The sequence below is a fragment of the Pristis pectinata genome, chromosome 2 (assembly GCF_009764475.1).
Source record: "Pristis pectinata isolate sPriPec2 chromosome 2, sPriPec2.1.pri, whole genome shotgun sequence".
In the NCBI taxonomy this organism is placed as follows: Eukaryota; Metazoa; Chordata; class Chondrichthyes; order Rhinopristiformes; family Pristidae; genus Pristis; species Pristis pectinata.
This window is the reverse complement of record NC_067406.1, coordinates 87,051,970-87,066,937: the sequence shown is the minus strand read 5'-3', so window position 1 is coordinate 87,066,937 and position 14,968 is coordinate 87,051,970.

The following is a 14,968-nucleotide window of genomic DNA, read 5'->3' as shown; positions in this document are numbered from 1 at the left end:
AGACTCTGACGACGAAGGGGATAAGGGTGACCGAAAGAGAAAACAAGGCAAGTACGATCCAGAGTACATTTCATATGGCTTCATCACAGTGGGGACAAATGCGGACCAACCTCTCTGTGTTGTGTGTTTGCAAACACTGTCCAACGCTGCAATGAAACCAGTGAAATTGAAGTGCCATTTAACAACAGTGCATCCAGATATTGCCAGTAAGCCGAAGGAATATTTTGTGCGGCAAAAAGAGCTGTACCTCAAGCAGAGAGGCAAAATGACATCCTGCGCCACTGTAAATGAGAAGGTTCTTTGCGCATCATATTTGGTGGCATTACGAATAGCACATTTCAGAAAACCTCACACAATTGGATAAGAGCTTATACTGCCTGCGGCAGCAGATATGTGCGAAATTGTACTGGGAAAAGAATCCAGTCAAAAACTGAAAGCCATTCCACTGTCCGATAACACAGTAAGCAGAAGAATTGGCGATATGGCGGAAGATATACAGAGCCAGCTGATAGCACGTCTTCAGCAAGTCAGATTTATGATTCAGCTCGATGAAAGTACTGATGTTGCCAGTGCTGCGCAGTTGTTGGTTTATGTTTGATATTGCTGGGAAGGAGAGGCTTTGGAAAACTTTTCTGTTTTGCAAGGCGTTCCCAGGGCATACAATCAGTGAAGAACTTCTCTGTGTGCTTGACAGTTTTTTTGTACAATCAGCATTGGCGTGGACACAGTGTATTGGAGTATGCACGGATGGTGCTGCCATAATGATGCCACGGAAGTTGGGTCTAGTCACACGAGTGAAAGAAGTCGCTCCACATGTAGCAGCAACCCACTGCATGATTCACCATGAGGCTTTGGCTGCAAAGGATATGGATGAAAATCTTGCGGATGTGTTTTCCATGTGCATTAAAATCGTTAACTTTATCAAAGCCAGGCCGTTCAATCATCGTTTGTTTGAAAACATATGCCGTGAAATGGAAGCCGAGCATAAGCATTTGTTGCTACATACAGAAATCAGATGGCTGTCATGAGGCCACGTTGTGCAGCATGTATATGAATTGCGAGATGAACTGCATATTTTTCTAAATGAGCATAATGGATCATTGGCACAGTTCTTGACAGATAAGATGTGGGTTTCCAGATTAGCTTATCTTGCAGGTATTTTCAACATTTTGAACAGCTTAAATCTATCATTGCAAGGACCTGGCTCAAATGTTCTGAAAACGCATGACAAAATCAATGCCTTCCAGAAAAAACTCCGTATCTGGAAGGGAAGATGCGAGCAAGGCGTCTATGATATATTTCCGTTGCTGGCTGACTTTCTGACAGTGAACGAGACTAAGACAGAGGCCATTGCAAGCACTGTTTTGAACCATATTCAACAGCTGTCACATTTTTTCCATGAGTATTTTGGCGATGATGACACGAGCATGTTTGATTGGATTTGAAATCCGTTTGAAGGCACGCTTACTGATTTAACTGGACGCGAACAAGAAGAATTGGCTGAACTGTCATCTGACAGGAATTTGCGCTTGCAGTTCAACCGAATATCACTGTTGTCGTTCTGGATAGCATGTTCCCAAGAGTATCCACTGCTGTCCAACAAAGCCATCAATGTTCTGTTACCATTTGCAACCACTTACTTGTGCGAAATAGCATTTTCTGCAGTCACTGCCATGAAAACCAAATACAGATCAAGACTGAATATTGAGGATGACATATGCGTATATTTGTCGCACATACCACCACGTTTGGACAAACTCTGCAGTGCAAGACAGGCACAACCTTCACATTGAACTGAACACTGAAAGACACTGCTGGTAATTATCGGTGATTGAAATAGTCACTATTTCAATAGGGCCTATGTGCAGTAATTTAAGTGTTGTATGCATGAATTATCAATTGTTTGATTTTGTGGGCTTTGGGGGTCTGCCATCTAACAAGGACATGTTCTGGGGTCAGCAGCATGAAAAAGGTTGAAAACCACTGCATTAAGGTATCTTAGGCTATAGGGCCATATTCTAAATGCTGTGAAACTCGACTCTTTCTACCAGAATTATAAATTCATAAATCATTTTTCAGGTCTCCAATGTAAATAATTCAGTGATATATTTTTTATGCTAATATTTTAGTACTGTTTTTACCTGAACATTTGAAAATAGTTTGTTCATTATTGCTTTCATTTAAATATGTCTCAAAAACTAAGTTATGCACTTTGAACGTGAAACATCTGTTTTCAGTCTTTACACAAATTTTATGGAAGCATGGGCAATGGCATTCCTGAGGCCAGGGAGGTCAGTTTACTGGTGCATTCCTGGTGGGGTAGGGGGTTGGGGGGAGGGGGAGGAAATTTGAGGGGGAAACTAGGCTTAGATCCTGCTATCCAATTTTGCTGGTATCTTGGGGTGGGGGAATTAAAAAAAATACTTGAACAGCTGGTTTTAGTTATACAGTTGTTCACGGAATATTGCCCACAATATCTGTGGAAGACTGAAACTAACCCACTGAAGAACCTTTGGTCTCCAGCTCTAAGGCTTACTAATGCTTCAGTCCAGTTCTTCAGGGGAAACACAACAACCCCCCACCCAGCTACCACCACCCCTCACCCATCTGCTAAATTGGCTTGAATGCCCAGAAAATTTTAAATAGCTTGACTGTGGGATTTCAGATTGTGTCTGGAATGTCATGGTGATAGATTCTGCACAAGCCCCCCTCAGGCATCCATCAAGGTCATAAATATTATATTCATCATAGCCATCCAGTTTGTAAATGTAGTCACATGTAGACGCCGTGGACAAGAAAACGCACCAGTGCCTCTACTTTCTCAGGAGGCTAAAAAATTTGGCATGTCCCCTTCAAACCTCACCAATTTTTCTAGAAGCACAACAGAAAGCATCCTATCCGGATGCATCATGACTTGGTATGGCAACTGCTCTGCCCAAGACCACAAGAAACTGCAGAGAGTTGTGGACAAAGCTCAGTAAATCACGGAAACCAGTCGCCCCTCCATAGACTCTGTCTACACTTCTTGCTGCCTTGGTAAAGCAGCCGACATAATAAAAGACTCAACCCACTCTGGACATTCTCTCTTCTCACCCCCCACCTCCCATCGGGCAGAAGATACAAAAACCTGAAAGCACGTACTACCAGGCTCAAGGACAGTTTCTATCCTGCTGTCCTAAGACTATTGAATGGTCCCCTAGTATGATAAAATGGACTTTTAACCTCACAATCTACCTTGTTATGACCTTGCACCTTATTATCTGCCTGCATTGAACTTTCTCTGTAACACTTTATTCTGCATTCTGTTATTCTTTTTCCCTTGTACTACCTCAATGCATCGATGTGATGAAATGATCTGTATGGATGGCATGCAAAACAAAGTTTTTCAGTATGTGTGACAATAATAAACCAATCTGATATTGGTTTATTATTGTCACTTGTACCCAGGTACAGTGAAAAACTTGTCTTGCATATCGTTCGTACAGTTCAATTCATTACACAGTGCATTGAGGTAGTACAGGGTAAAAACAATAACAGAATACAGAATAAAGTGTCACAGCTATAAAGGAAGTGCAATGCAGGTAGACAATAAGGTGCAAGGTCATAACAAGGTAGATTGTGAGGTCAAGAGTCCATCTTAATAAACCAATTAATAATTGACAATAATAAACCAATTTACCAATTTAAAGAAATGTACACATTTTATAAAGGGCATAGTGCACTAGGTAAGTTCATAATAAAATGTACCAAGTGGTTAAGGAGACACAGGACTGAAGCCTCTTTAGCGTTGGTATGGGTGGTGGGGGTGTTGCTGTGTCATTTTGTTGCGAAGCCACAAGGTTCTGAAAGCCTGTGACTTTCAAAGTGTTACATCTGGACTGTTGCAAGCATAGACACAGGACTTTCCTTCACAACCTCGCATTCTTGAGGAGAATTTGGGACAACAGATTGGGGTGTTGACTGGGTATGGGGTGCTGGATGGAGAAGAAGAGGTGGGGGATTTTGCGAGAGGATTGCAGGGAGTGGGGGGGGTGAATGATCTAAGGAAGTTTGTTGCTGGCTGAGGGGGTGCATTATGGAGAAAATAGGACTGGGCTAGGGAGAAAATCAGCTGTGGTTAGGGAAGAGAAAGGTGCTGAGGATGATGGTTACACGGCTGGGTAAAGATTAGGCTGGGGTGGGGAGTGGCAGGTGGAAGCGGTCGATAAAACATTTGGGAAGGTGACCAGGGAGTGTAGTATGAAGGGTCATGGCTGTCAGGAGACAGTGACAACACTGACCCCTCTGGTCGGATGATAGCATTGCTCATCGGGTTGCAAGTGACACCACTGTCAATCAAAGGTTTGGATCCACCCCACCCATCAGGTGCAAGCATAGGGATTGGCCTTGGAGAGCACCTTTGTCCCTGGGTCTGCCTGACCATTGGCCTCGGTAAACACCTTTGTCTTTGACCCCCAAACCATTGGCCTGTTTGAATTACCTGAGTTAGATCCACCCAGCTCTCCAGCCCTATAAAAGATGCTGCATGTATGTAACCCTTTCTCTTTGCTGATTGCTGCCGGGGTCGAGACCACAGGTGAGAGGGTGCACTTCCACAGGGGTCTAGGAGCGTCCTAAGTAGATTCCCAGTAGTGTAGAGCCGTTGTTTGTCCAGATTCAGGGAGTTCAGATAACGTATTTGTTCATTCACTGATCATTTGTACTAGCTCGTTGTGTGTGTGTGTGTGTGTGTGTGTGTGTGTGTGTGCACGCGCGCGCGCACACTTCACCCCTGTTGCAACTCCCCTCACGTTTCGCGATCGTGTGAGTGTGCATTTGTTCCTTTCCATTCTGTTCCGGCGTCTGTCTTTGTAAATAAAATTCTCCTTTTTAAAGTACAAAGACTGTGTGTCCAGATACCTCTATCTTTGAGATCCAAAAGAACCTTTCTCATAACAGGGAGTCACTTCAGATCACACATTGGAGGCAGGAGCCATGATTAAGCTTTAATAAACCAATAAATATTGGTTGAATTTGGTGACAGAATCCAGTGTTCATATCAATCAAGTGATCTCAGCTGGAGATGAACCAAACATTCAGAACATTAAGACATAGGGGTTTATTTACAAGACATCTCAGTTACATTGACATGACATCTCAAAGGTCCTGGTATAAATGGAATGTCTGTGAAACTGATACATTATTGAGAAGCAGATACATTACGTGAGTCTCCAATAGATCATGACATAAATACTGTATACACCATGACATAGAGAAGATAGCATGCTTAAAATTGCACTCTGCTCTCGTTTCATTTTTTAAGCAAGTGTGAAATACAAGCAATATCAATGTACGCCTTTAAGGTACAACAGCTATGAGGCAATACATTTAGTCTAATAACTGATTATTAGATCCTTCCAATGTTTGTAGGTGCTTCAATATAGAATCAAAAATTGGACTATTTGGTTCTGGGTTTGAAATCAAAACAGTTCCGTTTATTTGTTAGGCTTGCTTGGATTTGATACTTTGCTCTCTGAAGTCTGTACTAGATTCAACAGAGACACAACTTCATTATCAAGTGGTTCACCATCCAGAGTTGGTTCATCTCTTACAGAGATCATTTGTTGATATGAACACCAGATTCTGTCACTAAATTGTACCAAATATCTTTTGGTTTGTACCTCCCATGTGTGAGCCATCTTGCTGAGAGGGGCTAAGACCATGAACACACCCATTCAACTTAAAATGGTATTACTCCCGATCATTATAGTCACGTTGTTGACAGAAGTGCGTCTGTTCTACTCTAGATGTTCAATGGAAGCCCATTTTTTTTCACTGGGTCAAAGGAGCCACATGGCCACAAAAATCTCATGTAGCTGTGTGTGAGCACATACTAGAATCAGCGAAAACTGGCCCACAGCCCTTTGAGTAAACCTAAAGGAAAGCTACCATCCTTATTGACAACTTATCTTGTTTTCAGAATGCATTAAGATGCAGCATAAATCGAAGCTTATTTACAGGAGAGCACACTTATACTTACATGTAGAATCTCTGAGCTTTTGGTGCAAACAGAGTTGGTGAAACTGTTACATTAATTAAAAAGTGGGCATACCACGTGATGGCTGTCTAATAGATACAGAGAAGACAGCACGATCTATACTTAAAGGTACATTATTAGTGGGAAGGAGATGGATAGGGGGCTGGGGAGAGATCTAAAAGGCCATGAAGATTTCAGCAAAGCCTGAAGTATTTTCATTTAGTTTGTTGCCAATCACTGATTGCCTTTGTGGCGTGACACTTTCTTAAACCACTGCAATTCTTCTGGTACTAATGCTTTCACGTGGTTGTTGGGTGGGGTGTCCAGGATTTATACCAGGTGATAATAAAGAAGTAGTGGGGTTCTTCCAACTCAGGGTGGAATATGATGGGGAGCCTACATGTGCCTGCTGCCCTTCTCTACTTGTTGGTAGAGGTTACCGGTATGGGAGGTGCTGCTGAAGTGGCCTTTGTGAGTAACTGCAATGTATTTTGAAGATGGGAAACACTACAGCTATGGTGTGCTGCTAGTGGAGGGAGTGAATATTTACTAGTGGATGGGGAGCTAATCCAGCAGGCTGAATTTTCTGGTGCCAGACTTCCCAAGTGTTATTCAAAGTGCACTTCTGCAGACAAATGGAGAGTATTCAATCGCTCTCCTGACCTTGAAGATAGTGGAAAGGTTTGGGAGGTGTCAGGCGATGAATCCTAATGTCTGTGTTTACTTGATGTTGATTCATACCATTACACATCTCATTTTGATAGTTCTGGGGATGGTGTCATATAACATGGTTCCAAAGGGTTGCTCTGATCTTTACAAATGAATGTGAAAGTTTGCTTTTCTGTTGCATTGAGTTATGGAAAAGAAACAACGTAATAGCACGACGCTATTACAGCGCCAATGATCGGGGTTTGATTCCCATCACTGCCTGTAAGGAGCTTGTACATTCTCCCGTGTCTGCGTGGATTTCCTCCAGGCGCTCCGGTTTCCTCCCACATTGCAAAGACGTACGGGTAGGTTAATTTGGGTTTAAAATGGGCGGCGCGGACTCGTTGGGCCGGAAGGGCATGTTACCACGCTGTAAATAAAATTTTAATTTTAAAAATCCTGGCAACCTCAGAGCATTTACATTTGCCAACATAACTTGAAGGGAAGATTTGCTTTATACAGTCCTATTCATAACCTCAGGACATTGCTAGTGCTTTCAAACTAAAGGACATCCCAGAGGCTTTTACAACCAATTACACATTTATTGAAATGCACTAAGAGCTGTATTGTTTAAATAAGACAGCCAATTTGTACGCAATGGGATTCAACAAGATAATGGCCATTTAATCTGCCACAGGTTTGTTGATTGAGGAATAAATATTCCCTAGTTCATTGAGGGAGAACTTCCTTGTTCCTTCTCAAAATTTGGTTTAGCTTAAGTAAAAACTGGAACTTCAGTGGGTTGTGCTCTTTCCTATTGAAATGGTTGTTAAAGAGACCATGATGTCTTGGAACCCTGCCTTATAGTTGAAGTGTAGGACCAGGGCAGAATGCTAATGGATATCCGTTGTGTAAAGATTATGGTGTGCAGAAATTAAAACAAAGCATATTCAATAAATCCAATAATTTGAAGTGCATCATTATGAGTAACAAGGCAACCAGAAAAGGTCTTGTTAGAAATTGAATTGGGTTTAGTAATATCTCTGAGAAAAGGAAATCTGCCATGATCACCAAGTCTAACCCTTGTGGGTCCAGTTCTTCAATGAAAGGTCATTGGCCTGATACTCCAACTCAGTTTCTCACTCCACGGGTGCAGACCGACCTGCTAGTACTTCCAGCATTTCTGTTTTTATTTTTTATTGCAAGGTGATTTAAGTACAAAAATAAAGATGACATACTGCAATTATATGGGCCCCAGGTTGCACTGCACCTGAACTATTGTTTAGAGGTTAAAGAAGGATATACTCGCAGTAGAGGGAATGCAGCGAAAGCTCACCAGATTGATTCTTGGGATGGGGGGAATATCCCATGAAGGGAGATTAAGCAGAATGAACCTTTAGGCAGGACTGAGATGAGAATAAATGTTTTCACCCAGTTGATGGTATATCTTCAGAGTTGTCTCTCCAAGAAACTGTGGAGGTTTGGTTGCTGAGTATATTCAAGAAGGAGACTGATAGATTTTTTGGATGGTAGGGGAATTGGGGGATCTGGGTATGATAGAAAAGTGGTTCTGAGTAAAAGATGAACCATGATCTTGTTTGATAATGGAGCTTGATGGGGGAGTTAATGGTCTACTCCTGTTTACCTTTCTTATATTCCAGAGTTTTGTTTATGTAATGGAATACAAATTCATCTATTAAGCTCATTACACAACTTAACAGGTAAATGTTGCTTCTTTCAGCTTTTCAGATGTTTTTATTTACTTATTTGCAGAATAATTTGCAAGGCTATGGGCAATGCATTGACTCAATGGAGCAAAGCAACTTGATAATTCTATGAACCTTCCAAGGTTCTGCAGGTTGCAGAATTGTTCCTGCAGATTTTAGGGGAGCAAATGTCACCACATTCTTTAACAAAGAAGGGAGAGAGGAAATGGGGAACTATCAATCTGTTAGCGTAACATGGAAAGGAAATTGCTGGAATCGATATCGAAGAATTTAATAACAAGCACTTTGAAAAGAATAATATGATTGAGTGGAGTCTGCATGGATTTATGAAGGAAAATCATCAGAGTTCTTTGAGGACATGACTAGTAGAATAGATGAGGGTGAATGTGGTGTATTTAGATTTCAGGAAAGCTCAAGGTCCCATACTGGAGGTTGTCTAACATGGTTAGAGCATGTAATAATGGAGGTATTATACTAACATAGATCAAAAAATAATTGTTAGGTAGAAAGCAAAGAGTAGGGAAAAACGGATCCTTCTCAGGTTGGCAGCCTGTGTCTAGCAGGGGTATTGTAGTACTTGGTGCTTGGGCCTTAGTTATTCATGATTTATTTCAGAGATTTGGCTGAGAGAATGAAATGCCAGATCTCCAAATTTGAGACAATATGAAACCAGGTGGGATTGTGAATATGGCGGAAGATGTAAAGAAGCTTCAAAGGGATATATATTCATGTTGCGTGAATGAATGAGAACACGACAGATGGAATAAAATGTGGAAAAATGTCTGGTCATCCATGGGTGCACTTAACAGAAAAGAAGTGTATTTGTAAAATAGCAAATGATGATGTTCAAAGAGACCTGGATGTGCTTGTACATAAGTCACTGAAAGTCGATGTGCAGGAGCAGCAAGTGATTAGAAAGACAAATGATTTATTAACCTTTATTACGAGAATGAAGTCTTATTGTAATTATCTTGGGGCTTAGTGAGATGGCACCCGGGATGTTGTGCACAGCTTTGGTTTCATTAGCTGAGAAAGAATGTTCCTGCCTTGGGGGGGAATGCAGCAAAGATTTATTAGACTAGCTCCAAGGATGACAGGTTTGCTGTCTGAGGAGAGATCAAATAGACTGTATTCTTTTGAGTTTAGAAGAATGAGAAGAGATCTCATTGAAACATACAGAATTCTTAAAGGGCCTGATAGGGTAGATGCAGGGAGGGTGTTTCCTCTGACTGAGGAGTTTAGAATAAGGGGACACAGTATGAAGAGAAAGAGCAGGCTGTTTAGGATTGCTATGAGGAGAAATTTCTTTGCCCAGAGATGGGTGAACCTTTGAATTCTCTGTCTCAGAGGGCAGTAGATGCTCAGTCATTGAGTTCATTCAAAACTGAGATTGATTGGTTTCTGGATACTAAGGAGATGTGAGGATGGTGAAGGAAAATGACACCAAGGTAAAGATGATCTTGATCTTTGATGACCCATGATCTTGATGAATGGCAGAACAGGCTAGAAGGGCTGTAGGCTTAGTCCTGTTCCTATTTCTTATGTTCTCATGACCAACCTTCCTTTTCTCAAATGTCATAGAGTCAAGCAGCACAGAAACAGGCTCTCCAGCCCACTACGTCCGTGCCAACCATTTTGCCCATCTATATGAATCCCATTTGCCTGCATTAGGTCCTTATCTTTCTATGCCTTTCCTATTTAAGTGCCTGTCTAAACTCCTCTTAAGTGTTGCTGCATGAACTCAAGGTTCTCAATACCATCCTGAATGTTCCTTCCCCACTTTGAGTAATTGTGGGTCAGGGATTCTGAAGAGTTAGTGGCAATTTTGTGACTTTGCAAGGAGGTTTTAACCACCTCCTTGACTCCCTTCCTGTGTCGACACAGATTGGAATAGGGTTTCTGTTTTGGAAAGGAAAAAATCCAGGAACTATCACTCCATCTATTGAAGCTCTCAAGGTCAAGTAACTATTTCTATAGTTCACCAGTGTTTTTTTTGTATCGTTTGCTTTATTTATAATCAATTGATTGTTTAGAAAAAAATCAGATTTCTAGGTTTCATAACAAGAGTGTGAAGTAAACTCCGCCTGCAACGTTCTCAAGAGCAATCTTAAACTAAGTTGACATTGCTTACAGTATTAATACTGACTTAGATGTGTGCAACACGTGAAAGTAAGGAAGCAATTCACATGGTCGAGCCACTGCATCCAGATTGTGAAATGAGAGTGGAATATCTAAATACCTACTATTTTAAAAGTAATAACCATTAACATGTTTTACAATACAAAGAGAATATGGTTAAGTTGAATCGTTGAAGATCAGTTGAGGTCGCTGCTCAGGTTTTCAGTTGTTTCGAACTGTTTTGGAAGATGTTTTTATACTTAGTGGTTCAATACCTACATGTGCATTGTTCACAGACTATTGATAGATGCAGTTGTTTTGACCATATGTGGTCCACTGCCAGCTGCTGTTTGCAATGCTAGCTGAGGCCATTTACCGTGAAATGTGCAGAATTAGTTTTGTAACAGTGTGCAACAAATCTGACTGAATCATCAACAGTTCTCACTGCAACTTATTTTACAAAGGCAGTTAAATTAAATGTTACTTATAATTACTCTCTTAATTCAGCTTTTGCTAGTATTTCTATTGCTTGGTTTTAAGAAATTTGAAAGATCATAGATTTAGTTTATAAACATAGTTGAACAGGATCTTTCCATTTTCTGAAGTCTACTGTTGTCAGGCATCATGAAATGAGCTGCCAGAGGAAGTGGTTGAGGCAGGTACATTAACAACAATTAAAAGACATTTTTGGACAGGTATATGGAGAGGAAAGATTTCGAGGGATATGGGCCAAATGCAGGCAAATGGGACTTGCTTAGGTGGGCATCTTGGTCAGCATGGACGAGTTGGGCTCAAGGGCCTATTTCCTTTATGACTCTATCTCAGTTCGAGAGGAATCCAGGCTTCTACCAAAAGTGATGGGAACAAGCCTGAGTAGCCATTTGTTCACATTAAAGAATTTTTAACTGCATGTTTTAAGCTTTTTATAACGATTGGGACATACACAAATTTGAAGTGGGATGTAAACTACCATATTGTTCTTTTTTAAATAAAATTTATATTCTAAAATTGAATCAAATTCCCTTGCTTCTGATTTTACCTCAATGGAACCAAATGTTGGAAATAGAGTGTGGTGTGTAGTAGCTGCCATATGTGCAGGTTTAGCAGATTTGAACAAAGGACGTTTTCTTGTATTTTGAAATAATTATGCTAGAGTATTATAATGCATAAACATAAAATCAGTTCACTAAAGGTAGAAAGTTACAAATCCTTTGGCTTTGAGAAAGGTGCATTACATGTTCAATGCATGTTTTGTGTAAGGAACTGATATTGCAAGTTTCCATTACAGATGGTCAAGGCAACTTGCACAATGAAAAATGCCTTGCATGTTACAGTGCCTTAATGTCTACCTTGAGTTTAGTATGCTAAGAATCAGGATCTTGAAGGTCAAATTGGACATTGGGACAGGTCATAATAGAATGTCAGTGTCAAAATAAATGGAGGTTTTGCGATTGAGATGGGATAGTGGAGTCTGTGGAAGATGAGGTAGGAGTATGTGAAAGAACTGGAAGAAGGAGTGAGCTTTGAACTTAAAGGCCACCCAAGCAACCTTTCTTAGTGCTGGATCCTAGGGCTCGGACCGCTTAAGTGTCACTGAAGTAGCCCTCAAATTTGTATTAGGCTGCTTCCATTGAATGGCCCTTGCTGCCCTCTGTATATAGGTGTTCTGGTGTGCAGAGGCAGCTAGATGTATACAGTGGTGTCCATTGACCATTCACCACCCAAATTTCACATGCATGTGTGGCATGCCGGCAGATGTTGCACACTGCTGGACACTGCTTCATGTGTCTGGGCATCTCTGTGCTTTAATATCTCATAAACATGGACAACTGGAATCAAAATCATGAACTGAGACTGACATGCTAAATCCTTTATCATGTTCAGCAACTTTTTTTGATGAAGTTCTATGGCTGTCAGTGTGGGGAGGAATGGAAGGGTGACATTGTTTGGTTGTGAATGAGTATGTGGTGGAAGAGAGGATATAAGTGTTTCTGGCTGTTTGTGGGTATGCAGGAGGAAAAGCTTTGCTTGTGAGCTTTAGTTTTGCAGCTAAAAGGATTACATGTTGGTAGCAAGTATGGGCGAAGAGGTATCACCTTCACATTTGTTGTGATGTCTCAGTATTTTCTACATTACTCTATGTTGTGTTGCCTGTTGATTCTGCAAGTGAGCTCAATCACCACTTCCTGGCAGGAATGCTTGGCTGTTTCCCTGGATGCTCTCTTGGCCACCCCATTGCTCTCTGGCCCAGTATCCTCTCTCCTTGAATGAACCTCTTTCACTGAAATTTCCAGCTCTCATCAATTATCACTTCACTTCTAGTGCAACTTGTTTGGAGAGGGGTGTGTGTGTGTGTGTGTGTGTGTGTGTGTGTGTGTGTGTGTGTGTGTGTGTGTGTGTGTGTGTGTGTGTGTGTGTGTGTGTGTGTGTGTGTATACATGTGTGTATGAGTACGAGAACTGCAGATGAAAACTTGTGCTAATATCTCAGATCAGTGGTTTAATGTTCAGAGCAAAATTGACTTAAACGTTTTGTGTATACATTGTAGAGGTTATGTTGTTGATCCAGATGACTTCAAAGCTATGTGATATGCTAAAAATTCATTGTATGAAACACCTTTTGGATAATTGCTGCATCAATGATTGGTAAAAGTACATATCATCACCATAACTGTATGATTAACACTCTATTATCACAGTCATGTAACCTTCTGACTTTGTAATTTCCAGCCCAAGAAAGAGTAATGTATTAATGGAGGTGATGCTCTTGCACAGTTGTTTGGGGTAGGTATTTGCTATATATGTTATTTTTGGTTTACTTTAGCACATTCCTTCTGGTGTTATTCAGGCCTGATGTCTTTTTTTTATAATCCCCAATCTGTTTAGAATTCTGGATATTAGATTCAAGTCTTTGCATTTCATCCCATGCCTGGAGGAAGGTTGTAGCCAACAATCCCATCCAGTCTACTTGTCTTCACTTCTTGCAGTAGTGCTTCCAGTTTCAAGACAGCAAACTTGGCTTCTCATTTTGGCTCTGCTGTGTTTTTCAAGAATACTGCCAATTAAACATCTGCCATGGATTTGCCTGCACTATTTCAACAGTTTAAATAGTTTGTCATGGCAATTTACAGCTGATTCCCTAGATTATTGATTCTGCTGCTGCACATGTTTTAGGGCACCTCTAGCAAGCAATAAATTGAGGAATTAATAAGCATGCTTGGTAACTGTGAAAGAAATGAAACAACGCTCAGTTGCCAAGCAATACCACTGCAGTGTAAACTGATGTGATTGTAGAATTATCATGCCAGCTATAAAGTCCACAGCAGCAACAGAACTTTCAGTAATGTTTTTTAGTGCCGTATTCTTGAGTTTCTTCAAGATTTGTTACTACTTCCCTGCCTTTTTATCTGCATACAATAAGATTGATAGTTTGTCATATTTTTCGGGAATGTCCAGAGATTTTTCATTTTCCAGGTCTGCTTTTTTTATCTTCGCTTTCTATTATTCATTACCTCTTTATTAGAACTTCTTGCTTGTGCCTTCTTTGTCATTGTTGCTTAGCCCTTAAAGTAACCTATTTAAAGGTAAAGTGAGAGTCTGCAGAATAGAGCTCTCACCTGACATTTGACACCAGGCCATCTACTAGTACTGTGCACCCAGAATGTTTTGGTAATGTGCCCAGGTCAATTGGGAGCATTTTAGTCATACCACCCACTGAGTGGCACCTGTGAGAGGCTTCTCATAATTGGACTTCATCTGTATAATTTCAGTGAGCTGCAGTCCCTCAGTGATCGAAGAGATGAGAAATCTGGCAGCTCTTCAGTGGAGGCAAGTCTGATGTATTTCTTCAAGGGGTCGGGGACCACTGAGTGAATGGGAAGAGCTGGCACTGATGTTCATGCTGGCTATGAAAATCAATTGCAGTACAATTTTTCTTGCTGCTTTCGGAAAGAAAATTGCAGCAGTGCCTTAATGTTTGGCTTTTCTCCTTCTGGCATGACTGGTTTTAACCTTTGGTACTTACAACACATTGCAGCCCTACATATGGCATATGACCCCCACTAATTACTGAAGTGGTTTTAGGGGTACTGGTGGGGAGGGGAGTGATGTGCATAATGCTGGCTGCTTGACAATTAAGTCCGGCTGCCCTTGGGTTGCCAGTGAGATGAACTTCTTATTCTAAAAAAACTGTCATCTGCCCCATTTATCAAGCAGGCAGCCAGCTGAAAGTCCCCATTAATCTTGCATATGATAGATGATAATTAAACCAATTGTGATCTTCAGGCCCATGGACACTTAGCAGGTAATTTGCCAATGCAGTACTTTTACATGCTATTTTTAAGGGACGAACAAGGAAAACTTGTCATATTGCCTATTTGCAATTATTTTCCAAGTCATCTTTTATGAAGCAAGCCTCCCCAAATATTTGTCTTTGGCATTTCTCTACTTTTTAAGATATA